The sequence below is a fragment of the Dermacentor variabilis genome, chromosome 9 (assembly GCF_050947875.1).
Source record: "Dermacentor variabilis isolate Ectoservices chromosome 9, ASM5094787v1, whole genome shotgun sequence".
Classification (NCBI taxonomy): Eukaryota; Metazoa; Arthropoda; class Arachnida; order Ixodida; family Ixodidae; genus Dermacentor; species Dermacentor variabilis.
Genome location: NC_134576.1, coordinates 24,494,461 through 24,519,971, shown reverse-complemented (window position 1 = coordinate 24,519,971; position 25,511 = coordinate 24,494,461). Strand labels below are relative to the sequence as shown.

The window sequence follows — 25,511 nt, the reverse complement described above, 5'->3', positions numbered from 1 at the left end:
GTTCAAGGGCATCATCGCTTTTCAAGTCGGTTCTTCTTACCATATCGTACCAGCTGGTTCGTTAGAAACGTGAAAAGCCTATTTCGAAATTTAGATTCCATGTTTAGTTGATAAAGCAGCATCTCATTGTACGTGCATGAAGTAACTTTCTCCTTATGTTTTTTTTGTTCATACATCTTTGTCTCAACGCAGAGATAGAGAGATACCATCGTGTGATGAATTGACGTGTTGACGCTGCATTTTGGGATGCCGCGTCATAACGTGGTGTGTAGAACAGACTTCAGTGGCGTTTTTCGTCGACTGGGACGACGTGGTCAATATCAAACTAATGTCGATTTTCTCAAACGCTTACGGAACTAACACGACTTGACTACTTCCGTACACTTCTGCAGCCTAAAAAAAAGCAAAGGGAACTTTCCTAGTCAGGATTAATATTTTACGCTACAATTTCTGACTTCGAAGATGATTGAAGATGTCACGACGAGCGACAGTGTGTATCCGTAGGTCTCGGCACGCCTCCTAAGACAGCATACGTCAGCAATGTGCCAGGCATGTTTTTTTTTTTTTTATCTCTAGAACGCTATAGCCGGCGCTGGCACTTGCTTTGCAGAGCATCGGCGCTCGCGCGAGGATGCGAGCGCCTGCCATTTTATTAATGCTCCCACGAGAAAAACTTTCCCAGAGCCTGCCAGGTTCTCATACGCAAAGCCAGGTCTGACTTCGCCCTGACGCCCAACATCAGGGAGCGATAGCGGGCTTACAGCAGACGGAATACATTTGTCAACGCTGACGAATACGGACACAGGCGCAGTCTAGCATATCCTGGCCACAATGTCGCGCCGAAGAAGCCGAACCAATTGTAAAGGCGGTTTATGCGGGTCGTAGAGCAGCAGCGACAAACGCAGCACCAGCGGGTAGGGCGCAGCCAGAGAGCGAGCTGGGCACGAGCCACGCGATGACAACGGGGCTTTTCACCTGCACACAAGCACCTGCTTTGGGGACTGTCCGTCCACATGAGATGCAAAAGATGAATTTATCGGCACTGCCACACGCTGCGTGGAGTAGATCTCCCTACCGCGTCATCTTCAACCGGAAATGCAGGAATCCCGTTTGCTATCAGCATGGGAATTCGACACAGAGACCGACCTCATCAAACGGACGTTGAGCACTTTTGGTGCAATTGTCTCGATAACCCCTCCCAAGAACTCTCATATCTGGTCCAAGGCCATGAATGCCTTTTCCAAGTAAACGCTTTATTCGTTAATTATTTATTAATACAACGCCGCAACTGCTGCCGCTAAAAGGAGTTCAATTTAATGTACAATGGGTCTCACGAAAGCATAGCCACTCTTACTGTTTCCCCGGTTGCGAAATCACGAAAGCCAACCCAAGTGCCACAGAAAGACGCCAACCCCCGTTCCGCTTGGCTATCTCCGAGACCGCAGACGTCGCTTTGTTCTGGGGCCCTTCCCTACTTGCGCATTCTTCGCGCGAACCTTCACGTGGTGGCTTAGCGGCTGGACGAAGCGAACCGTAGAAGAGCTCAGTGAAACGCATTCACCGCTGAAAGTGAGTGAACTTCCGCACGACACACTGCCGTTGCCATCGCACTGGCCCGGGTAATGCGATAGGCCAGCAGGGCAAGGTACAGGGCTGCGCACAGTGCGCTTCGATGAGAGAGAATAAGCGATGGTAACCAGAAAAAATAAAGCCCGGTTTGCTAAACTGCTTGAGAGATAGGGGAAAATAGATTGGTAGGTAGGGAGAGATCTTTAGCCACCCGTATTACGTGGTTGCTTTGTTTTTGTCTGTTAGCTAAGAAGAATAGAGAGAATTAGCCATTGAAGCGCCGATCATAAAACAAAATCTGCCAAGGGAGAAAAAAGAACCTTTTGCGTAATGCCGCGGTTGAAAGGACCCGTGATAGCGAGTAGAGGAATTGTATATCGAAGCGCACAATATACAATCAACCAGATAGCCTGACGTAACTGCAGAGAAGATATTCAAGTCTCAATTGCAACTGGAGGCAGGTTTACAAAGCCTTTGCAAGATGCGTCCAGGAGAAAACCAGGATAAGATAAGGAGAGGGTATTGTGCTGGAAATGATTGCGAGCGTTTATGTGCAGAAGTTCAGGGCATGATACGTAGAAGAACATAGAAGAATGCCAACGTGATACTAATCTATAAGAAACGATGAGTTAAAGAGTTGAAGAACTGTATAGCTATTGTCTTGTTATTCGTATTGTACCATGGTGATTTACAATATAGTAAGGGAATACATGACTAAGGCCATCCCACAGGACCGACTGGTTGTAGACGAAAACTTTCATCAATGGATCGCAGCTATGTTAATCATCAGTGATTGAGTAGTCAGCGGAATATAACCAACCGTGTTAAATGATCTTCATACACTGCGGAAAGCCACTCGATTTAGTATATAGATATCTGCAGTCATGGAGACACTGTGTAACGAAGACGTAAACGAATACACGAATTTTTACGCGAATATTTACAGGAGTTTGCCACTGTTCTTCACAAGTTAAAAAAAACAACCACGTTCGATACGAAGAGTACGTGACCCGAATGAAGCGACAATCTTCATAATGTCATTCACGGTTCGCTTGCAATAAGTATTAAAAACGCAAGAGTGAAAGGATTGGGGTTCAAAATTGACCGGTAATATCTCAGCAATCTGCGATTGGTAGGCGACATTGTCCTCCTCAGTAACATTGCTGAGGACTTGTATCAGAAGATTGAAAACCCGAACCAACAAAATCTGGTGTGTCGTGTTAAGAATAATACGCAAGCAACAAAAGTAACGTTCAATAGACTGACAAAAAACAAAAACAAATACGAGTGATTGTGGTTGAGTACTGTAATTTAGGCCAAGCAGTCAGAAGGTCTGTGATCATAAGAACTCCCTCACGATTAAAAGAAGGCCCGCAGGCCGAGCATATAATGATAGAAATTATTCCTAACAGAACGCAAAAGAATAACATCTTTATACTGAACATATACAGCAACCCATCCAAAAGACGGCAGCATTTTCTCTCCCTGCTCAAAAAGGCAGCCGAGCTCCCTGGCCTGAACCCGCTAATAGTGGGTGGGGACTTCAACGCGCCGTGCCATGCCTGGGGATACGGCCACATCACAACCAAGGGCAAACAGTTATGGCAGGACTCGCAAGACTTGGAATACACGCTCATCACGGATTCCAGCGCCCCAACGCGTATGGGCAATTCGGTTGCAAGAGATACCACACCGGACTTAACAATGATCAAAAACATCGAGAGGGCTACCTGGAGAAACACCCTAGAAGACCTAGGTAGCGACCACATGATCATCGAGATCACGATCCCCCGAGCGGGAACCACCCTCCCAGTCAAAAGCTTCAAATGGACAGACTGGGACAAGTTCCGCAAGCACCGGGATATCAGGCAAGACGACGAGCCAATCGGTGACATTGACAGATGGATCGCGGACCTGACCAGGGATGTCGGGGAGGCCACGCAAACCATCACTCCCGATTTCCTGACGGAGAAGATGGACAGTCGCCTCGCCCACCTCGGGAAGCCAAGAAATCCGTACAAACCCGATGGCAAGGCCAGCGGCTCAATCGAAAGCTGAGAAAAAAGATAGCCGACTTAAACAAACAAATCGAAGAGCACTGCAATACCTTGGGCAAGCAACAGTGGGACGAAGTGTGCAACGCCGCGGATGGCCAACTCCACAACAGAAGTACGTGGCGACTGCTGAGGCACTTGCTGGGCGAAACCCAATGCAAATTCAAGCAAAGAGCCGACATGCAGAGACTTCTGCACAAAGAAAAAGGGGCGGCGAGCGAGAAGCAAATCGTCATGAAACTCTGCGACAAGTACTTCCCGCAACGACCGGCGGTCGAGCACGGCCGGTACACTGGCAGTCCTAGTACCAAGTTAGATGAAGACTTCAGTGAGGCGGAAATCAGAACGGCACTCCAAGGACCCAACGGCAAGTCAGCCCCAGGACCGGACAGGGTTAACAACAAAACGCTCAAAAACCTGGACTACAAATCTGTCACCAAACTCACGGGCTATATGAACAAGTGCTGGAGAGAACGCTGCATCCCGGAGCAGTGGAAGAGGTCCAAGGCTATCCTCATACCCAAGCACGGAAAACTGTTGAATTTGGAAAACGTACGCCCAATCTCTCTCACGTCGTGCGTGGGTAAGGTCTTGGAACACGCCTTCCTGAACAGTATCAGCTGCCACCTAGAAGAGACGGAAGCCTACCCCCACATCATGATAGGCTTCCGATCCCGCCTGTCCACGCAGGACGTCATGTTACAACTAAAGAACCAGATCCTTGACGACAAGACAAGAAACACCAGAGCCATCCTAGGACTATCTGGAGAAAGCATTCGACAACGTCGCTCACGAGTCGATCCTTAAACAAGTATCTAATCTGAACCTTAGGGAAAGGGCATACAACTACGTGAGGGACTTTCTGAACGATCGCAAAGCCACCCTGAAGGTAGGCGACCTCGAGTCCGAAGAACGAACCCAGGGAAGTGCAGGTAGCCCCCAGGGCTCAGGTATATCTCCACTCCTTTTCAACTTAGTCATGCCGGGTCTCCCCAGCAAACTACGGGAAATCGAAGGAATCGCAGCCGATATAAAGATTTGGGCGGACCGCGGCAGTGACGGACAAATTGAACACGCACTACAAACGGCCATTCACAAAGTCGAAGAGTACCTCCGAGGAACGGGCCTCAAATGCTCTCCGAGGAAGTCCGAACTACTCCTTTACCGGCCCACGCGTAGAGGCATGCCACCAAAGAGCTACACAGGACCCCGGGAGTACGAGGAAATCGGCCTGTACACCCAAGACGGAAACGCAATCCCCAAAGTAAACAAGATCAAAATCCTCGGAATGATCATTGAGGCCAATGGAGCTAACGGCGAAACCGTGAGGAAGATCGAAGGCAAAGTCACCAGCGCTGCGAGACTCATAAAGAAAATAACCAACAGGCACGCGGGCATGAAGAAAGAAAACGTCATTCGACTGATCCATTCATTCGTTGTCAGCCACATCGCCCACGTAGCCGCCTACCACAACTGGTACGTCGCGGAAAGGAACAAGATCAACACGCTCATAAGGAAAACGTAGAAGATAGCCCTGGGCCTCCCGGAATCGACGAGCACCGAGCTCCTGGCTCAGCTGGCCATATACAACACCCTAGAAGAAATAGCCGAAGCACAACGCATCTCGCAGCTCGAACGCCTGTCGACCACCACGACGGGAAGGTACATTATGAACACGCTCGGCATAACGTACCACATCCAGCACGGCTAGAAAATGCAAATCCCCAACAAAACCAGAGAGACCATTACGGTGGCAACCATCCCAAGAAACGTGCACCCCGATTAGAACCGAGGTAGAAGAAAGGGAAGAGCTTATGTATTCTCAGACTTTTTATGTCTGTTGAAATTTTGTATATGTATATTTTAGCACACTTATATTTTTACTTCATGTTCATTTCGGCCTGCCGATTATATTTTTCTCTATTTCGTTCTGTTCCTTCTTTACATAATTTAAAGGTTCTGTTGTACGCCGATATTATTTTTATTTTTTGTTAGTATTACTGTACATTGTAATCATAATCACATTTTTGCTGTTGCACTAGAACTCTTCGTTTCTCTTAGTGTACATTCAATATATTTTATTTCTGTCCTGCCACCTATGTAATTTTTTTCTTATAATTACCCACCGAGGGCCCCGGTTACAGTCTTCGACTTTGGGACCCTCGTCTGTAAAACAAGAATGTAACCGTTTCTTTGTTTGTAATGAATAAACTTGATTTGATTTGATTTGGAGAGCCGAGGCTCTGCTCTGTTCATTCGGCAGGGATAGAAACGCGCCCTTTGTCGACGCAAGCGAATATGCGAACGGCCATTAATACACCGTCGTAGTCATAGACGCAGTGTCAAAAATCAGAACCACATTCAGTGTATACACCAAACACTCGGAAATAGCGAAGGAAGTAGCGATTGCGCTGGCCCTCACAGAACAGGAATGCGAAGTCGTACTAAGACTCGCAAACGGCAGTAAAGAATTACGCCAAAGGCAAAATTTCCAAGGAAGCCCTGTCCATTCTGGCCAAAGCAGGCAGATCCAAAACCGCGAGCTCGAGGATCATATGGTTCCCTGCACACGTCACCACGGAAGGTGACGCGCTCCCGAACCTAAACGAGACGGCGCACCGGACGGCGCGAGACATGACCCGCCGCGCCGAACAGGGCAACGCCTCTCGCACGATAGCGAATACTCCTCGCGCAGAACGGGACAGGCTCACCAGATACAACGACATAACCAGTGCATATTTGAACGCCAGAAGGATATACCCACCGCCGAGTCACAAATTGAACAGAAGGCAGGCCGTCGCCTGGCGACAACTCCAGACGAACACCTTCTATAATTCATTCCGTCTGAAACGTATCTTCCCAGATAAGCATCAGGACGACACGTGCAAATTGTGCCAGGAAGGACCAGCAACACTCAAACATGCTGTGGGAGTGCAATGTAGTTATAGGAGGGATGGCAGTTACTCCGGAGACCCTGTCGTCGAGGTGGGCCGCCACTCTGCGCAGCTCAGACCTCGGAATCCAGACGTGGGCAGTCCTGCAAGCCCGTGAGGCGGCGTTGAAGCAGGGCCTTGACGTTCCCCTGTGGAAGACCTGAGCCCGGGTCGCGTTAAACCTTGCCGGACGTACAAGAAAGTTGTATCCATCCATCCAGCGCAGATGGTAGCCACTTCTGTGCGATGGGCGGCAGCTTAACGATGCCCTTGAAGAGCGAATTATATATAATTAGTAGACATTGTGTCAGCGCTGGATAACCTGTGCTTCCCAAATTTGGTAATAACAAGCTTAACGGAAGCTAAATATTACGAAATGAACCAATGAGCGGGAAATAATAGCCCCTACATCAGAGGACAAGAAGACGACGTTTTAGACAGGAGAACCAATGAAAGTAGCCGATATTATATAGTTGATGTTAAGATAACGAAGTGCGGTTAAGCAGGTCGTATGATGTGCAAAGCAGAAACCCGTGGTCTGTTAGAGCAGCATAATGGGCGTCAAGCGAAGACGAGCGGCGTTAGCTTTCTGATAAGGTTAAAAAATTGAGAGACATAGCTCGCAGAGACATTCGTCCTGCGGGGGACACGAATGGGCTGGCATTGATGATGATTTTGAACACATGCATACATTATTATGAACACATGTTGTATACAGATTTATGCAGTACCAGTGGCACCCACGACGATAGTGGAAGAGAGAATAGTCTAGAGTAATTTAAAATCCCACAAGTAATGCCGGAAAAAGTAAAGAAAGCCTTGGGAGCTATGCAAAAGAGGAAGGCAGCTGGGGAAGGTCAGGTAACAGCAGATTTGTTGGAAGATGGTGGGCAGATTGTTGTAGAAAAACTGGCCACCCTGCATACGCAATGCCTCATGACCTCGAGCGTACCAGAATCTTGGGAGAACGTTAACATAATCCTAATCCATAAGAAAGGGGACGCCAAAGACTTGAAAAATTATAGACCGATCAGCTTACTGTCAGTTGCCTACAAACTATTTACTAAGGTAATCGCAAATAGAATCGGGAACTCCTTAGACTTCTGTCAAGCAAAGGACCAGGCAGGATTCCGTGAAGGCTACTCAACAATAGACCATATTCACACTATCAATCAGGTGATAGAGAAATGTGCGCAATATAACCAACCCTTATATATAGCTTTCATTGATTACGAGAAACAGTTTGATTCAGTCGAAACCTCAGCAGTCATGGTGGCCTTACGAAATCAGGGTGTAGACGAGCCGTATGTAAAAATGCTAAAAGGTATCTATAGCGGCTTCACAGCCACCGTAGTCCTCCATAAAGAAAGCAACAAAATCCCAATAAAGAAAGGAGTCAGACAGGGAGATACGATCCCTCCAATGCTATTCGCAGCGTGTTTACAGGAGGTATTCAGAGACCTGGTTTGGGAAGAATTGGGGATAAAAGTTAACGGGTAATACCTTAGTAACTCGCGATTCGCTGATGATATTGCCTTGCTTGTTATATATATATATATATATATATGATATTGCCTGAGCTTAGTAACTCAGCGGACCAATTGCAATGCATGCTCACTGATCTGGAGAGGCAAAGCAGAAAGGTTGATCTAAACATTAATCTGCGGAAAACTATAGTAATGTTTAACAGTCTCGATAGAGAACAGCAGTTTACGATAGGTAACGAGGCACTGGAAGTGGTAAAGGAGTACATCTACTTAGGGCAGGTAGTGACCGCGGATCCGGATCATGAGACTGAAATAATCAGAAGAGTAAGAATGGGCTGGGGTGCGTTTGGTAGGCATTCTCAGATCATAAACAGCAGGTTGTCATTATCCTTCAAGAGAAAAGTGTATAACCAGCTGTGTCTTACCAGTACTCACGTACGGGGCAGAAACCTGGAGGCTTACGAAAAGGGTTCTACTTAAATTTAGGACGACGCAACGAGCAATGGAAAGAATGATGGGTGTAACGTTAAGGGATAGGAAAAGAACAGATTGGGCGAGGGAACAAACGTGAGTTAATGACATCTTAGTTGAAATCGAGAAAATGGGGAGGACATGTAATGAGGAGGGAAGATAACCGATGGTCATTAAGGAAAGCATATTTAGCGCCAGCAAACAAGGACGGAAGGGAGAAGGCACCACAATGCGCTAACTTCAACAACTTTATTTTCAGGAAATACACCTATATAACCCATGCACAGTGGCGCCACCTTATCCAAATCTTACTCATCCAAAAAAGGCGCCACTGTGCATGGGTTATATAGGTGTATTTCCTGAAAATGAAGTTGTTGAAGTTAGCGCATTGTGGTGTCTTCTCCCTTCCGTCCTTGTTTGCTGGCGCTAAATATGCTTTCAGTTTACCGACACGCCCAACAAATGGCAATGCTGAAATTTAGGTCATTAAGGGTTACGGACTGGATTCCAAGCGAAGGGAAGCGTAGCAGGGGGCGGCAGAAAGTTAGGTGAGTGGATGAGATTAAGATGTTTGCAGGGACGACATGGCCACAATTAGTACATGACCGGGGTAGTTGGAGAAGTATGGGAGAGGCCTTTGCCCTGCAGTGGGCGTAAGCAGGATGATGATGATGATGATGATGATGATGATAATGATGATGAACACATGTCAGAGCCGATCTCCTTGCTGCGAACTTGGACTAACTTTACTTCTGCCATGGAAGATGCTTGTCGAGAGGGCTTCTCCTCTGGATTAGAGGAAAGAATCAAGTCTTGCAAGTCTTGCAGTGCGAGACGCCACGAGAAAGGTCATGGTTTTGTCGGAGCACACGGATTTGGAGATAGAGTTGGAGCGGCTTCGTGCACTCCGTGAACGTGCTGAGCGGCGATACCGGTGTACAAAATCCGCCGATAACCTTAGGACAGCCAGACGACTGCAAAAGAAAATTCAACGTTGCATGGATAGATTGGCCTCTCGACATTGGACAATGTTCCTATGGGTGGGCAGCGCAACCCGGACGAAAGACAAGGAAGTACACGAGCACGGCAAGCACACAAAGCTTGCTGTGTTAATTCAGTTGGACAATGTTTTGCCAGTCACTAGACCCCCGAAAGCCACTTTCCCACATCTGGAGAACCATACGTGGTCTGCGCTCCCTCCCTGAACAACGCTTCCCATTCAAAGCACTGGCGCTCTTCTAGAGGCGACTGGCTGCTGATGTTGCAGAAGGCTTTTGTGCAAGGATCACTGGCCAAGCAACGGGTCCAGGCTCTCCAGCCCGCAGTGACATCCCTGTTTCGCGTGACTGCCGCATGGATGTTCCTTTCACAATGGAGGAACTAGAACCGGCTCTTGCTCTGTGCAGGCGTTCTTCATCACCGGGACCAGACGGAATATCCTACCGCGCCATGAACAACCTGAGTGAAGGCGCATGGGGAGAACTGTTAGATCTCTATAACGTATCCTGGAAAGATGGAATGGTTCCCGAAGAATGGAAGACAAGCCGCTTGGTCCCTCTCCTGAAGCAAGGCAAGTCCCCACTTGAACTCACCTCATACCGCCCTATAGCGCTGGCCAGCTGTGTGGGAAAGATAATGGAAAAGATGATACTTGCATGCCGTCTTGGAGTGGTACCTGGAACACTACATGTTCCCAAATCGCATGGCTGGTTTTCGTCGAGATCGTTCATCAGTAGACAGCTAGTGTTGTTGATATCGCTGCGTATGTCCAGCATCAAAAGTCATGCGACAGATTATCTACAGCCTTGTGCTTGGATGTCAAGGGGGCATACGATAACGTATCTCACGAGGCTATTCTCGATGCTCTTTAGATAGTTGGCCTAGGTGGTCCAGTTTTTCACTGTATTTTCACTGTATTTACCTTTTTATGATATCGTTCTTTGTGTGTACCGGCGATGGTCAAACAACACGACACAACACCTACCGAGGTGTTCCTCAAGGCGGTGTACTAAGCCCCACCCTATTCAACCTCACCCTCATTCGTCTCGTTGAACATCTGCCAGCAGCGGTCAATATACCAACGTACGCAAACGACATATATGCACCGACTTCAGGTGTGACACGTCCTCAGATACGTGCAAGACTTAAAAAAAAAAGCTGCTACTCTGACAGCTATATACCTCCGCAACCAAGGTCTTGAAATCTCGTCAGACAAATGTGCACTGATGGCATTCACTCGCAAACCAATGACACCCTACGCCATTTCAATAAATTACAGATAATTTCTTATGACAAGACACACAGATTTCTTGGCATAATCATTGATAGAGATCTCTCATGGAACCCGCACGTGACCTACTTGAAACAGCGTCTGACAGCAATCTCCCAGCTTCTCAAGTTTCTGGGTGGAAAGAGTTGAGGGAATGTCAGTGCATGCAATGTTGGAATTGTACAGGGCTCTTTTACTGGGCTTCTTGAGATACAGCTTGCCCGTACTGACCAGCACTTGCCAGACAAATCTTCGTGCTTTGCAGGCTATTCAAGCTCGGGCTCTCAGGGTTTGCCAAAATGCACATCGACAGTGGCGACTATTGCAATCACCCGAGACCAACCCATACAAACATACATTGCTGTGGAAGTGTTGAGAGTGCACATTACGCACTTTGCCCATGCCCGTTCCCATCATCTGGCAACACTACTGTCAGAAAGGCCGCAGGCATCACTTTGTGCGACGATTTCGAATTATCACACCCGCCTTTCATTAGGCTTCACCGCCGCAACTAAGCGATCCATTCCTCCATGGTGTTTGGCTCGACCTGCAGTGCACCTCACCAAACCAGGAATCAGGAAAAAATCTGAGCTGTCATCACCTGCTCCTAAACAACTAACTCTGCTCCCTGTGCACGAGAGGTACGCCGACCACGTACATATTTATACTGATTGATGGGCAACTCCACAGTATTCCTCTGGAGCCGTGGTTTTCCCAGCGAAAGCCCGCACCATGAGTTTCAAGTTGTATCACCCGACGATACTGACGGCTGCGGAATTTGCAGCTCTTCGCGCTGCACTTCGTCTCCTCAGCCAAGAACAACCTCGAAGGTGGTCAATATTCAGTGGCTCGAAGGCAGCACTGTAGTCTTTGCTATCAGCCCTGTGGCGTGGACCACACGAACAACTGGTATTCGAGATTAGAGAACTTGTCCATACCTTGACTGAGAAAGGACACCACGTGACATTTCAGTGGCTTCCAAGTCACTGCGGCCTCATAGAGAACGAACATGCCGAAAACGCTGCTCGGTCGGCTCTTCAAGGCGACGAAGAAGAGCCGATACCATTATCACGGATAGATGCCGCTAAAGAACTTCGAATTCTCACCCGTGATTTCACGGGTGGTGCCCCGGGCACGAAGGCCTGCGGGGCAACGAAGAGGCAGACTGCGCAGCTCGATGTCTCACTAGCCGAGCGGCAGACCACACCGTTCTTCAGCCCCTGACAGACCGACGAGCGACCCACGAGTTATTAACGACAGGTCAACAAATACTACAGGACCAACGGCTCGGAAGAACGCAATACGCTCCCCCACACAAAGCTCTCAATAAACTCCAGGCAAGGGACAGGCGCCGCCTGCAAACTAACACATACTCACACTTGTCTCGTCTACACGCAATCTACCCAGACGTCCCGAACATGTCCCTGGTGTAGCAACCACACAGCGACACTCGCGCACATAACACACGAATGCACCGACCGTCCGGGCGGCGCAATTTCGCCACGAGTCACAACACACACGCTCACTACGTGGTCTTGGGAGGCGAGACTCTCCGAACTGGACCTGGGAAGCCAACTGGCGACCCTCGACCAGGCCCGGCGAGCCGCGATCGCCAGTGGAGCCCTGTCAGAGGGAACCACCCAGGAATAAACCGCGCAACGGTTTCTGCAATAACAAAGTTCCTCCTCCTCCTCCTCCTCCTCCTCCTCCTCCTCCTCCTCCTCCTTGTGAAACGCAGGGAATTTTCAAAACAACCAGCTGCACAACCTAGACTCCTCTCTACGCCTTTGCATTCCAGCTAGACTCTGCCATCGCGAAGCTACCCTGCTTTATCGGATATGGCTAGGGGTGGCCTTCAGTAAGTCTTTTGCATTCCGAATCAGATGGGCGGACGACGCCTCGTGTGATGGCTATGGTAGCGAGGAGACTCTTCAGTACCTTCTCTGTGACTGTCCTCGCTACAATTTGCAGAGAAGATCGCTCGCAATCGCGATAGCGCGCTTTGACCAAAGACCTCTAGCAGAGGAACTTATTTTAGAATGCCGACATCACAAGGCCATCGCAGCGGAGGGCGTCGAGGGCACTGTTGCAGTTTTTAAGGGAAACAGAACTGGACAAGCGGCTGTAGCTTGAATACATGTTTGTGGTGCTGCAAGTCCTATGTGCTGTGCGGTGACGGTATGCGGTGACAGTGACCGACTGTGATCGTATGTCTATGCTCCTTTCTTTCTTTATCTCTACTTGGCTATCACTTTACCTCCCCTCTCTTCCCAGCGTAGGGTAGCAAACCGGATCTTCCCATCTGGTTAACCTCCCTGACTTTCCCCTTTTCCTCTCTCTCTCTCTGTCTCTACTGAGCAAGGAATGAAAGCATCTATATCATCTAAATGCTACGATGTGAATACAGTAGCAAGGCAGGGAACGGCGCCAGGAGATAAGGACGCACCGACGCACCTAAACGCCGCTAAGGGGCCCAGCACGTACAAAATGTGGACGTCGCAATGCGGTGACTCCCTAATACGAAGACGAAAATGTTGCATATGTACAGGTTTACCATGTTTATACCACTGCTGAGATACAATTACAAGCAACACCATTGTGGTTTCGATCCGAGGACTACATTCTATGGTACCGTTCGGCCGAAAAAAAAATGGCGTTGATATTGCCCAACTACTACAACCATGCTTCCGCAAGCCTGCTTCGGACGAGTACGTTCGTTTCTGTCAAGGTATTGGACGAATCGAATGTTTCTTCACGTGTAAAGAACAGAGCTCTATTCACGGCTCCTTTGAAACCAGCTCTCCTTTATGCGTACTTATTTTGCTGTGACGTAATCATTCACAGAACTAGCACACATTGTGTTGAACGAAGAAAGGCGGAAGAAAAGCGACAAAATAAACGAATAAATTAAAAAAAAACGGCAGGCACCTTTTTGCCTGAACTGCTAGAATGTGAATATTGAAGTGTAGCGACTAGCCAAGGCCGGCTAGAACGTCTCCTAGGTCTACTCCCTCGCTACAAAATGTCTTTCGTTTCCAAGTCATACTGTGTATATAGCACTGATGTTTCGATTTCGTATAACGCTGCGATCTGCCTATATGCCTTGGCCGGTTTTACGTAGTACTATCCTGTATTCTCGGGCTGAAAATTTGTGCGAGAACCACCGAAGATGATTGCCAAAGAAAGGGAAACCCAGCTTCTTGTCTTTGGCTAAAAAATCAGCATTGTGCGCTGCGTCACTCTCCACAGGTCGAGGAGCCGTTCCGTTGTCGACATCCCGAAAGCTTTCGAGAGCCATCGTTGTCTCCCTTCTGTCGTGCGTATACTCGCGGAAAAACTTTCTGTGACAACGAAGGTGCAAGTTTCAAGAGTGGAGCCTCTGCGCATGTGTTGAAGCGCCAAGTATACAGCAGCATTTCACAGCTCTTTCGGTTTCTTGGAATAGATGCTGGAATCAGCGGGCAGCGGTGGCGAATTTTCCTAAGCGCGGAAGAGAAAATCGCAAAAGTAAGTCATACTGAATGGCGTATTTTATGCCTTATTCTAGTACAGCATGTAAGATGTACATGTTTCAAGCTGAAACAGCGCGAGAGAACGACCACAAAAAACACACAAAGGACCAGCGCTGGTCCTTTGTGTAGGCGTACATTGTCGTCGTTTTTTTTTCTGCGATGCTGAAACTTGAAGTATGTCGTACCGACTTGTCCAAACAGAAGTACTCCTCATCCAGATGTATATGGTTGCTGTTTCCTACCTTATAAAATATTGCCACGTGGTAGTGACGTTATAGAACACAGTAGCAATACCGTGAAAGTCAAAACTAGCTTTTATTGGGCGAGCCTGTGCCCACAAAACAGGCTACACTTAAAGAACGGCGACAGCGGCGAACACAGTCGGCGATCGTCGAAAATCTGATCAGCGGGTCAAGCACGTGGGCTTTTATACAGCAGTCATCGAATGTTCCAGACTAATCGTTGGCACCCGCGTGCCTTCCACAAAGTTCTACACCATTCGCGTCACGCGATGAAATCATATAGCACAAGGTTCGGCGACAACAGAAAGCCGGATAGAAGCATCGATAACTTTCCAGAAACTTCGGATACATGCAGTGGCGTAGCCAGAAATTTCGTTCGGGGGGGGGTCTCACTTTGGAGCTCCGCCTCCTCACAGAATTTGTTGAGGGATTAAATACGTGAATAATAACTGCATTGCCATTGCCAAAGATGCTGCAAACGAGTTCTTGGACGCTACGCACTGTCAAGACTAGGAAAATATGTATATATTTATAAAAGAATATATTCTTGTGTCTCAAAGATTGTGCCAGAAATAACTGATATCAATGCTTCCATGCTTTTTGTCTATTTAATAACAAAGAAAATATCACACGAACTTTAGAAATGCATCTGTACGAAACCAGCAAAGAAGTTCATGCCGCTGGCTTGATAAATGTAAAGGCCGTGAAATGAACAAGTTGAGGACAAACGTTTTAATTAAAATTTGTCATTGAAGAACCTTGTTTACATTTTTGCACATATGCAACTGCCAGGGAAAATTCTCTGTGACGCTGTCCTTCGTTCCATTGCACAGCGCAGGAGCAGTTGTCAGCGCTCGTGTATTGTAATTGCACCGAAATCGTAGTCGCAACAGAGATCACATATAAAAAGCAGCAGTTCTGCGAACTATACGTTGGAAATTCTAAGTAGAATGACATGCACAAATGCGAAGATAAAGCTTGAAAAAACCAAAACGTGCTCTCTGGAAGGAAAGTTCGCTGTATGTATCCACAAAACATCGCAATAAGATATTTAAATATACGCATAAGTATCCAATAAGTTTACCTATCTAAGCAATAGTAATTCTGTACACGAGGTGCTTCAGCTAACTGTAGCCAGAGTTTCAAATATGCCGATGCACTCTAAGACGACGCGACCAAGTGCATGTTGCTCACTTTTGTACGTAGTGTGCCATGCTATCTTTTGTATTTTTTGCTTAACAAGGTTTTTAGTCCAAATTATTAAACCAACTTCTGAAGTAAGGTTCGCAAAACGTCCGAATAAACAGTGTCTGTCTTTGTATACATAAATATAAGTATTAGTTTATTTCAGCTTACTGATGATGCCCGCGGAAATAGAAAACACCAAGTGGCATGCCCGTTGCGCGTCGTGATTGCACTGCTCCCCTACGTTCCTCGCACAAACAGCCATAGGCGCGCTGCCGCTTAAAAGGCGACAGGGAAACCACGTAGGCGTTGGGAGTGCCATTTACACCAGTGATGTGCTCCCCTCGCGAAAGTTCGTTATAGCGGTAAGCAGACGCAGCGGTTATCGCTTGTGCTGCTGGAAGTAACAGGTCCGTCATTTCGCGATAGCTCTAAGCAAATTGAACATCCCTAAATAAAAAAAAAACTGTTTTCAGATGGCTGAAAATAGTAGAATAAGAGTATCCTAAATGACGAAACGCAGTCTTTCACGGTATTTACGTTTATTTTTTCATGCACTTTCACAGCAAGCGCTCGAAGAGGTCACCTTCTGCAGCTATACAAGACTGGGATCTTCTGAGAACGCTTGCTGTCGCTGCCTTCAGCACCGTCGGTGAAATGCTGCGGCAGACTTCAGTTATATTCTCCTGTAACGCATCTGGAGTCGTCGTTTCCATCGTGTATACGTGATCCTTAATATAACCACACAAAAAAAAAAAGTCAAGAGGGTTGAGGTCGGGTGACCTTGCCGGCCACAGGACAAGCCCATTTCTCCCTATCCGTTGCCCTGAGAAGGTAACATCAAGCCATGCCCGTGCTTGACTGCAGCTGTCGGCTGGCGCCCTGTCGCGCTGATACCACATTGCGTCAACCCGGGCTATTTGTACGTCGCAGCAGAAGTCTTCAACTGGCCCTTTGAAGAACTCACATACCTCTTGTCGGTCAGAGTGTTGTTAAAAAACACTGGGACGTTAAAATACCACTGATATTGGTGGAGGGATCTTCCCAGCCAGTGGGAATTTTGCTCACTCCAATAGTATGCGTTGTGGACATTTAATTGGCGATTTTAGGAAAAGTTCCCCTCGTCAGTCCGGATACTCTGGTGAGGAAGTGAGAATCCTGCTCCTCCTGAATCAAAATCCAATTCGCAAAATCGAATCTCTTTTGAAGATCCCTCGACTCCAGGCATTGCTGCAACTGCAGGTGATAAGGGTGCAGTCCAGCTGTTTTCAATATCATCCAGGCAGTTCAGTGGGACACACCGAGCTGTGCGCTCACGCTGCGCGTGCTAGCGTGTGGATTAGCCGCCATGAAAGACAAAACGTCGGAGCAAACTTCATTATTTATGACTGAAACTCTCTGCCCCTTTCTTGCGAAGCTGCCGGTTTCCTTCAGCGACTCACAGGTGTTGAATTTTGTCATCGGGCTTGGTCGCGTGCCCGGGTGCCACCCTCCGAAATATTCTTGCAGCCTGCCGTCTCTGTCCACCTACAGCTGCTAAGGCAAGGATCATGTCTGCTTTTTCCTCGTTGGAAAAAGGCATCACTAAATTGCTAGCGCTTTAACAGCCGATGTACTATAGTCTTATCTCTGTCTAGAACTACCACCTCCCACCACCACCGCGTCCGTCAGTCACTTTAAGCAGCGCAGGAGGTAACGGTTGCTAGCTTAAATCGAACAGCCAACGCTTGCGTAAAAGCGACAGCGCACCTATGGCTGTTTGTGCGCGGAACGCTTGGGAGCAGTTCAATCACGACGCGCAAGCGGGCATGTCACGTTATGTTTTTTTTTTTGTATTTCGCGGGCATCCGCAGTCACCTGAAAAACACTAATACTTAATAGATAGATAGACAGAAACTGTTTATTTGGACGTTTTGCAAACCGCGCTGCAACTTTCTAATTGGAAATTTTTTCATAGCTTCGTTGCTTCAGAAGTTACTCAATTAATTTTGACTAATTATCCAATTAAACAAAATACCAAAATAGCGTGACAAACTGCATACAAAAGTGAGCAACATGCATTTCGTCGCGTCGTCTTAGAGTGCATCGGCACACTTTTTAACTCCGGTTAAATTCAGCTAAAACACCCTGTATAATGCGTCAAACAAGGCAAATAAACATGTTACGCAATCACAGATTCACAGATAACAGAAACCTAAGGCATGCGCCCCCCCCTCCTCACCACTCCCTCCGCTCCCCCGATGCATCGCGCGCGACGGAAGGCGGCGCGCTTACTTTCCGCTTTTCTCCTTTGCGCGCATAAGACTGACCCACCATCGTTGGCTCACCCATCCCCCCTCTACGCTTTCCCTCGCACATACAGCATGCGGCGCGCCCTGACGATTTTATCGCACTTAGAGTTCATACGGAAGATGACCGCAACGACAGGAATGCGCCTTGAGTGTCCATACAATTTCTATCGCAATAATATAATAAGAGTATCCGGCAAGTGAAGAGTGCCGTGGCCCATTACTTTTCGCAAAAGTAGTAACAAAATCGAACTTTAAGCATGCGACAGTTCACTGCGCCGCAACAATGTCTATTTGTGTGTGCGTGGGGGGGGGGCGGCACCGAAATGAAGAAACGCAAAGGAAAGCATGTTGGCTACAATCGAATGCCTACTTGGGGCACCTAATGTAGCGACCTAATGAAATCGAAGAAAACGTGACACGCTTGGTCCACAAAGAACCATATGCATGCTGCTCTCTATCCTACACTGGCGAGATAAAATAGTTTCCGTAGACGTCTGCTGGCCAGAAAGCTTCAAAAACTCTCTGAGGCCAAAAATCCAGAAAAAAAAAAACGACCGCGCACCGCAGTGCGCCGAGTGGTTGTCAGGGCAACACGTGAAAAACGCATGACCTCTGGCTGGCTCTGGCAGCCCGCGGGTAGCGAGAACAAGAAAATTGAAGAGGCTCAATGTGGTCCTCGCGAATAAAAATCAAAGTAGAAAAAATAAATAAGAACGCAGTTACCTTTGCTGGCTTTAGTGCCTTCGCATGGATGCTTTGGCCCGCAGGTGAAAAAATGTCGATATTCTTTTCTTTGACATGACGGCACAAATTAACTATCACGACGCTTAGTTTCATCGGACCTCACTGCGTGCTCTGTCAACTTGTCTGATAGTGTGTTGATTTGGCTTGTTTCGTTGTATGGTCCGATGTACGACTTTAGAAAAGTCAATGCAGCTTTGGCGACAAATGTTTATAAGGACATTAAACCCACAAAGATACGGAATTGAAAATGTAAAGCCCGACTTTGGAAATGTCAATGCACCTTTCGCATCCAAACTTTGTGACCGTTATGCCCATAAAGTTTCGGAATTGAAATCCATACGCTGCGTACATTCCGCGGCCTCTGCGAGATGCCGCGACGAGCCCACTCGCCATCAAAGCTCCCTTGAAACTTTGTGCTCGGATGGGGTTCTTTGCGTCATGTGACTCAAGGTGCATGGGTGTTGCCACGAATTTCAGCCTGAGTTCACAATCTTCGCGCCGAAATGTCTTTTCGAGCGTAAAAAATACATTCTAGAGAAAATCCAGAATTATTTCCGGCGCCGGGGGTTGTTTTGGTCGGTGGTGCATCACAGCACGAAAAATTTTCGGGGGGGGGGGCTGAAGCCCCATAAGCGCACCCCCCACCTGGCTACGCCCCTGATGCAGGCGCGTCCCGCGCTGTGCGATAACATTTGTTAGGCGGCGAAACGTGGTCGCCCGATAAATATAAGTACACGTGTCAATATTATACGATTGAGAATGTGGCACTATATTCCAAGAGCAGTCTTACCAGTCTGCGCTTTGCGTCCGTAGCTTTCTCTTCATTGTCACAGAAAGTTGTCTACGAGTATAGTACAGTGCACGGCCGGCCTGGAAGGTGCACACGGCCGCGAGTAGTTTTGCACAACACGCCGACTCCGGCAGTAGCCTTCTGTTGTCGACCGAGCACAGGCGCCCATTGTCCCGTGGCGATGAATGACTGCATGCACGCTCACTTCCACAACTGCTCATCCGCACGTCTTCTTCGCCACTCTCTTCACCTGCAACACCACAACGCCAACTCTACTCTAGCAAGGTAAAAACTCGTACAGTAGTGGTGCTGGTGGTGAGTTGTAGCAACAGGCGGATTCAACCTGGCGATCAAGGCCGGCAAATGCTCCGCTACAGCGTCTCTTATATCATTGCGCTGTTTAGCCACATGTTCATCAAACAATTCTCTCTTAACAATGCGATAAGCAGACGTGAAGTTTCTTTGCAGGCTATAACTGATCCTTCGGCGAACACAGGGTGCTGCAGGCAAACATGCGAAAGGTCCCTTGCTTGCAGGTTTTGCAGGAGAGCGCCCCTCTAATCTCCGAAATTCGGGCATGGCCACAGAAAGTGTTCAATGTTTCCTGTCGCGTCGCATATGCCATACTGTTCAGGGAATTGATATTCCCTGTCTTAAATAGCCATGCTTGTGTGCTATCAGATTCTGTCCTCATTTGATATAGAAGCGAGGCTTCCTCTCGACAGAATCTCTTGGTTACATATACCCTTATGTGGTGCAAACCGAGCTGACCCAAAGTGATTTCGAATGTTATCTTTATATAAATTTGATTACTCTTCGGGGCCTTGACCTTGATAGGATGGTCGAGCACTGCGTATGCAAGAGCATTAGCTTTTTCATTGCCAATATTGCCAAGGTGGGAGGGAATTCACTAAAGCTTTACTGGAAGCCTTTGTTGTCGAGTTCTTTCCCGAAGGCTAGTGATTTGCGCCGAAACTTGATGGACGGTAGACCACGTAGAGTTGTTGCAACGCGGTCTTCGAGTCCATAAAGAGAACGACATTCTGTGGAGGCAAAGTCTTTAGTGTGCGTACAGCAGCAGCTATTGCCACGCCTTCCACAACTGTCGACGAAGCTGTGCAGTAAAGACGGCTAGACCACGTATATCTCAGAGAACGAATATAGATAGTAGCTGCGCAGTAATCTTCGTATACTTTGACAGAACCATCCGTGTATGCTTGGAGGCGGGTTGGGTAAGTTGTGTTCAAATATTCCAGAACTAGTGACTTGGCTTCTGCAGATGGAATGCAGCTCTTTGAATGCATTCGTGGTACACTTAAGTTGCACGTGATATCTTCGAATGCCCTGAGTGGGTCTAGCTTTTCCCTCTCCATCGATCAGTGGAATCCCTAGACTCGAAGCGTGGTCAGTGCTGCATAAAAATGTCAGCACCACCTTCTACCTAAACGTCTTAGGAGGGCTTTCCCGGGCGAAGACTCACTGAAACGCAGTTGCTTGGTCATAAGAGTCTGGACAGCCTGAAGTAGCAGAGGGCGGGACTGAGCTTCGTAGAGCACTTTTTTGTTCGATGCCGGCTGAACGACTGTCAGGCACAGTCGAATACCTTTTCTGCGTATGTCTATCTGAGGGTGACATCGGAGGTAGCTCGTATGGGATCTTACTTGCAACCAATGCTGTATATAGCCATAGCATCAACATCGGGTGGTTACCCCAGCGTATGCCAGTCACTCGCTTGAGCACATGAAGCCTCTGTGACGATAAAGCTACAACGTGGTCAACAGCGCGGCACCAGAGTAGCTTGTTGTCCACGATAATGCCAAGAAATCGGGCGCTGGTGACTTGTAGAATCTGGTATCCGTTCAAATTGAGCTTGAAGCATGCAGATTTTCTTTTAATTCCAGGAAAAAGTACGAATGATAATTTCTTTGCTGAGAGTGATAAGCCAAGCGTTGCCAAATGGTCTTGAATGGCATTTACTGTTCCCTGGGCTATTCGTGCGAGGCGCCAACGCTGCTAGCCGGAGACCCATATGCGGATATGGTCAGCATATATAGACAGCTTCACTAGTATTCGATGGTTTAGTATTCTTGGGAGACTAGCCATGGCGATTGTACATAACAAAGGAGATAAAATACTCCTTTGTGGCACGCCGCGAAATATTCCGGTTTCATTGCTCAAAGTCGTCACCAAGACGAACTCTCATGCGTCGATCATTGAGAAGCACCTCTATGAAAGGCAAGATATCTCCCGTGGCGCCTATAACTTGTAACTGGCCGACGATAGCTCTTTTAGGCACGTAGTCGTAAGCCTTGGAAACATCGATAAAAACAGCAGGTGTCAACAGGCCTTCTGCATTGTATGTTCTATGTGACTTAGCAGGTCCAGCCCATTGTATTTAGCACTAAGACACTGCCGTAACCCACTCAAGCACGACGGTAGTTTCCTACCCTGCTACACGTACCAAACGAGTTTTGTGCTAGCCATGCAAGCCATAAGACTCGCTGCACAGGAGGCCAGCGATACCAGTATGCACGAGTACATAGCTGCAGGATTCTTTCCAGGTTTCAGAACTGGTGCCACACATGCTACCTTCCATAAATGTGGGATATACCCTCCGGCCCACACTTCGTTAAACAATTTTAGGAAATCACATGTTCTCTCAACCGGAAGGGTAGTCAGGGTCTGATTACTGATAAGGTGAAGACCCACCGCATAGCGGCGTCGGAGGCTGCTTACAGCTAGTTCCAACTTTCTCAGTGTGATAGGAGCATCCATCCGAGAAGATGATAGCGGCAGAGGTGGGTTGGTTATCCCGGCTAACCTGCCGGAAGAATTTACTCGAGCAGAGGTATTGGCGAGACAAATGAGCATCTTGCCTAACTTCATTGCTAGAATTTCAAATTACTTGCTTGATCGAAAGCTTCCAGCAACCTTGTTAATGACCCACCATATCCTTGTCACTGGCGTGAAGACCAAGAGGGTTGCACAAAATGTTGCCCATTGATCTGTTCTTAGTTTCCGTGTGTAAGGGCGAATCACTGCGTTAATTCTATTCTATATTGTCTGCATTGGTGGGTCGCCCTTCGTCCTCATCAGCCTTCGTTGCGCTTTTTCTACGAGCAGCGCACATATTTTTGAGCTTTATGTCCGGAGCGGGGCATTGGTCGGGCAGCTTCAGCTCAGCGGTGGCTAATATCTTGCTCCGTAGCATATCCACGAACAGGTCTCCAGAAGATTCGTTTAGACCGTCTCTGTAAGCATCCCAGTGTGTCATAGGACATGCTCACCGGCCAGTGGTTCGAAATCCAGCAATGTTGACGACGACAGGAAAATGGTCGCTGCCCATTCTATCTTTACTTGTCGTTAATGATGCGAGGATGTCCACAGAGTGCATTGTGAAGTCAGTGACACTGTAAGAGGCCAGTGGACGGAAAAACGTTGGCTATATCTGTCGTTCGCCACACAGAATCCCTCAGTATCTAAAGCAATGGCAGTTTGCTTCCCACGAGCATAAATGCCGTTGTCAACCTGGATAGCATATGGTGGGTATATGGTGGGGATACAGGGTAGCGGCTGCAGAGGTCTCTTATAATTTCTCCCATCGAGACCTTCTGACGAGAGCTCACATATACGGACGCCACACTGAGGCTTCGGTTTCCCAACCGAACTTGTATAGCAGTGACCTCCAAACAGTACTGCAAAGGTCTTGAACTGATAGGCCGAAATGTGGTATTTCACGTCTGACATATAGCCAAAGTATGACATATATACTAAAGTATTCCGACATTTCCGAATGGAAGTGCCACGCTTCCATTCGGAAATGTCGGAATACTTTGGTTTCCATGTGCGACATAACAGCAATTGATCTGGAACTTGGAACGCCAGCCTCGGACAGAGTCAATATTGGCACAGACATGTTGCGCAAGAAAAGCGACAGCTCAGGTAAACGGCACGTAAGACCGGCACAGTTCCATTTCATAAGATGCGGCACCTTTGGACGAGACAGGGAACATCGTGTCCTGACAGCGTCCATGTTGCTAGGTGTTCTTAGAGGAGGCAGAGTTTAGAGTCACCGACTTAATGTCCAGGACGAATTCTAGGATTTCCTTCATGAAGCTTGTCGGTATCTTCTCCATGTGGGATCGCATGGATTCGAAAAAGCACGTAGAATCTGTTGACTTTCAATAGGTGAAGCGCCAATAGTGACGGCACACAAGAAGAAATACAGACAGGACAAGGCGCTACTTGCAACTGTCACCTATTTCACCTATTCACCTATTTCCCTATTTCACCTATTCAACTTTCACCTATTGAAAGCTGTGCACCAACTAGCCCCACAACGTGTTTTACTGCAGAATCTGTTGACAGTCCTCCCGTGATGGTGTTGTTTCACCGCAACGTCCATGGTGAATGGGGTCGCTATAGTGCAGATAAACTTCTATGTTTCGGTTGTTCAGCAGTCTTCTTGTGTGCGGGGCGTCTGTTCAATGATTTCACTGCTTTAGGTGGTTCGCTGTGCAATGACCCTACTGTGTCGTGGGTTCCTGATGTGGGCGTCAGGTTTGGTAAATCAATACCGCTCTTCAAGCTTTATGCGGTGTCGTCTGACTTTCTGCGACTCAGCCAGTTTTTCTACGTCTCATTCTTCTCGTCCTTTGCTTTTCGTGCCAAGATAAACGATTTATTTCGCTTTATTGGCATTGCCCGCTTAGGACACGCTGTAACTGGCTGGGTGGCCGCCACTACAATTTGCACAAAGAAAGTTCTCACTGCCCGCACATGTTTTGAAATCATGCGGTCCTCCGCATCTCTTACACCACTGCTCACCACGGCATTAGCTGGCCATATGTCCATAGCGCTCACACTTAAAGCACCAAGGTGCTGTTTCAACGTAGTCAATAGTCTCGTGTCTTGTGAAGCCCAAGTTGACCTTCTCTGTAAGGTCCGTGTAGGGAGCGAGCGTCAAAACCACTGTGTTTGTTCGCCTGAACTCCCATTCGGATTCAGAAGTTTGGACGCGTCGCGCAGCTCGCCTTGCATGATAAACCTCTTGTTGTTTCAGGTAGTCATGTTTAGTAAACCCCTTGTAGTTTTAGGTAGTCCGTGTACCACTTCGGCACTCATCTGATAATGCAAGTGCTCTGCAAGTAAGAGTAAGGAACACGTGCTAAGATTGCAGTCCTTGAGACTGACTTGCGACTGAGAACGACTTTCACATGTTCTTCGGTATGCACATGTCAGAACAGCGCCCCTTCAGCAGTAAATCGGCTCCTAACTTGTGATGCGCCACGAATTTATTCAATCAGATTTACCTTTTTCAGGTCAAATCCTTCCATGACAGATGTAATTATCACTGAAATTCCGACGGTCCTCTCCTTGCGATGGCACTCAAGCCTGAAGCCTTCATCGTACAGATCTGTGATTCCAGCTATATCACAATCATCAAAAAGCGTAGACCCGACGTCTGTTTCTGTAGTCTTGTATCGCTTACATTCACCAAGCCAGAGTCGGTCGCCTCTGGCTCGGTGTCAGGTCTGGCGTAGTCATGACGGAGCTCATGCTGCTATCACATCGGGCTCTTCTGCAGGCTCCTATCGAAATGGCGGGAGGGGAATCCCCTTCACCCCTTCCCTCCCCCCGGCCTCTGGTAGGTTTGGTAGGGAAGATATCTAGGCGAGTCATCTGACATCTTCGACAATTTCGGCTGACAAATTTAAACGTAAAAAATGCAAAAAACTAGGAAGCGAGACAGCGGTGCGACTGTGGCGAGCCAAGCTTCGTTTTCTTCTTTTCCTAGCTCAGAAACATGCACCGATTCGTGTAGCATAGCTGAAATTTTCGTCGCGGAATCGTGTGTCTGTCCCTTAGGTTGCGGGGCAAAGTTAGGCACGAGTGTAAGGCAAGTAAGACGTCGAAGTCAACACTCGTCTCGGCTTACCTACTTGCCCGCGTGCCGTGCGTGGC

At 47.8% G+C, this 25,511-nt stretch overlaps 1 protein-coding gene across 2 annotated transcripts in view; it reads right to left on the bottom strand.

Moving 5' to 3' along the window:
* Nucleotides 1-25,511, bottom strand: part of LOC142592555 (uncharacterized) — a 415,001-nt gene that overhangs the window by 288,054 nt on the left and 101,436 nt on the right. The window lies entirely within an intron of this gene.